This window comes from Hippocampus comes, unplaced genomic scaffold (assembly GCF_001891065.2).
Source record: "Hippocampus comes isolate QL1 unplaced genomic scaffold, H_comes_QL1_v1.1 scaffold94, whole genome shotgun sequence".
Lineage (NCBI taxonomy): Eukaryota > Metazoa > Chordata > Actinopteri > Syngnathiformes > Syngnathidae > Hippocampus > Hippocampus comes.
Window position 1 is genome coordinate 252,448 of NW_017806059.1, and position 3,056 is coordinate 255,503.

Here is a 3,056-nt window from a genome sequence, read left to right on the forward strand (position 1 = left end):
CATATATATATATATATATATAGAGAGAGAGAGAGAGAGAGAGAGAGAGAGAGAGAGAGAGAGAGAGAGAGAGAGAGAGAGAGAGAGAGAGAGAGTGGTTAGTGTGCATCTGACCTGCATTATCTTGCTGTACTTTGGTTACAGAGTCTTCTAGCTTTTTGACTCAGAAGCTGGAGCCCTGAGGCAGACAGCAGGGGTTCCATATTTTGTTTCCTGTAAAAAATACCTCCGCACTCCACATCCTAATTAAAATGAAGGACCGGCTCAAGATCCCTATAAAATCATACAAGATGATACCAATTTCCTGGTAGTTTTCCCCGTTTATGTGCTTCTAGTTTCTCAGCATCAGGACTTCCCTCTATGCATCACGTGAAAAATTTATTCCCACATGCCCACCACTATTGCCTTATTTTTCAGCATATTGATATCATTGGTACTTAATAACATGATAGCCAGAGATTATACTTCATGTCCCTTTAACTTGGACTAAAACATGATGATCTCATAAGCATCGCGAGAAAACACATGGCCTCTGCTGGAAGTGGCTTAAATCCTTTGGCTTGGAATACAGACTTTCTTCCGATATCAGTGTCAATGTTTGCGTGTGTGTGAGTCTGGGAATGTGCGATTGTGTTGGCGGTGAGTTGTAGGAAGCCAGAGACATGATAAAGAAACAGACTGATTACATGGCTCGCTGCCAACACTGAGTGGTAGTAACAACTATGTAACTAACACATTTCCCAAAACATACTTATTCCCACAGACCGAACACCCACGAGAATGCATGCAAACTTCTACAATGCCATAAACCACTTGTCAGTATTACACACACAAAAACAATAACAATAATTTTGCCAATATTTAGTGTTCTGCTCAATTTTAGGCTTACTGTCGTTGCTTCTCCGAAAATGTTACCTCCCAGACCCACAAAGATTTGCAACAGTAAGGGACAAACATGGACAGAATATATGATGCATAGTTTGTTCTGGCTTGATACAAGTACAGTAGTAGAAGTAACTAACAGATGTGTAATCCTTACAAGTATCAAATGACAAATAGTTGGATAATGTGTTGTGATGTTTTCCCTCTGCACAGTTTGGATTGTGAGCCATGTGTTGAGGCGCACGCACACATTCGTTCATCCGGCCCACCGAGCATTTACATCATGAAGAGTCCAGGAATATTTATGGTATTAATTTAGCAAATTTTCACTAAATACTATTCATTAAAATATGTTTATTCATGTTCATAGATTGTTGATGGACTTTTCTAATGAAAAAATGTTGCATGATTCATTACGATATAATAACGTATTAGTGAAATATTTTACATATACATGTAATATGTTTGTTTTCTTTTTAAAAAAATAACCTGGTATATATGATTAAAATGAGCATATATTAGCTTTTGAAATGAACCCTTTCAGGGACAGTGGCTACTATAGTGGACAGCTTATCAGGTTATCAGGTTATCATTTGTGCATGAAAGGGTTAAAAGAACTACTACTACAATTACTACCTTTACATTTCTTACCTACACATTTCACTTTTCAACCTTCTAAAATATTGACCTCATTTATGAAGGACCTGGCCCATCTGTTTGTTTTAGAAATCAAACGTGGCCCTTCAGTCCAAACGTTTGCCCGCCCCTGTGCTTGACAGTTACTGTGTTAATATTCAGTAGGCTCGTGTTTAATACAGGTGTTTCTTCCGCCTAAATCTCTAAATCTAAAACTAAAACATTCAGAGCTTTGCTTGCGAACAAATAGTATTAATATCTTGCATTACACCAACTTGAACGTCTAGAGCAGGGGTGTCAAACATACGGCCCGCGGGCCGGAACCGGCCCGCAAGGAGGTTCAATCAGGCCCGCAGGATAATTTAAAAGTGAAAAAAAATGCATAAAAGACACAGAATTAATATTTTTAATAAGGTGCAATTCATTGAGTATCCGCAAGGGGACACTGTTTTGATCAGAGAAAAAGACAACAGCAGCCTCAGTCCGTCACTGAGACAGACCCATGACAGCAGACGCTATCAATAGCACTCTCACATTTACACATTTAATAGCACTCTCCTTAGTTTGTAAGGTGTAGGCAGGGATTACATTTAGATTTTATATGCACATGTAAATGGTTTAAAACTTCCTTTCTTTATAAATCTCGTTTAATCTTAAAGTGCATTACTATATTTTTCAATACCAATTACTTGATAAAGTTTGTACAATCAGTGGGATCAGTTGCAATGCATTTTTGTGAATGATAAAAGTAAATTGCACATTTGTCGAAGGAAATGTAAGGTGCTTCCTGAAATGTTTTGTAAAAGATATGTTCATTAAATTTCAACATTTTCCTCATGTTCTTGTGCTTATTTTGTATCAAAACAAAGGGAAGACAGATTGTTTTTGTTATTTATAGCAAAGTATGGTATCATTTTAATGGTCCGGCCCACTTGACATCTACCGAGGCCGTATTTGGCCCACCATGTGAAATGAGTTTGACACCCCTGGTCTAGAGCAACGATGCTTTTCCCAAATGATTCCCAAGCCAATCACTCCAGTTCTCATCAAGCTTCAGATATAGTAGCCAGCCAACATTTATTCTCTTATTGCTTTCATGGCGGCATGCGATGAATGATGCACTCCCATTGAAGTCCTTTACATAGACCAGGTCTCAGTGCAAAGAATGCGCGTGAGTCACCGCCTCTCACGAAGACGACTGTCTTCGGCTGGCCTGCAGCTTCTCTCCATGATCACACCCTGGGGACCTATTCAATCAGCCCCCCCCCCATATATTTTGTAATTAACTTGAACAGATGACTTTGAGCAATAGTCGTGTTTTACTGTCTCTTTTAAATTGCATTTATCATGCTTCTGGTTTGGAGGGCGAAAAATAAAACCCTCCCCCCTGCAAAGCCACTCAGGTCTGACTGAGATCATTCTGTCCCGTTTGCTCCGGGGACGCCACACCACCACCAATCCTATCCTCTCTCTCTCTCTCTCTCTCTCTCTCTCTCTCTCTCTCTCTCTTCTATGGGGGTGTCTCTCATCACAGACAA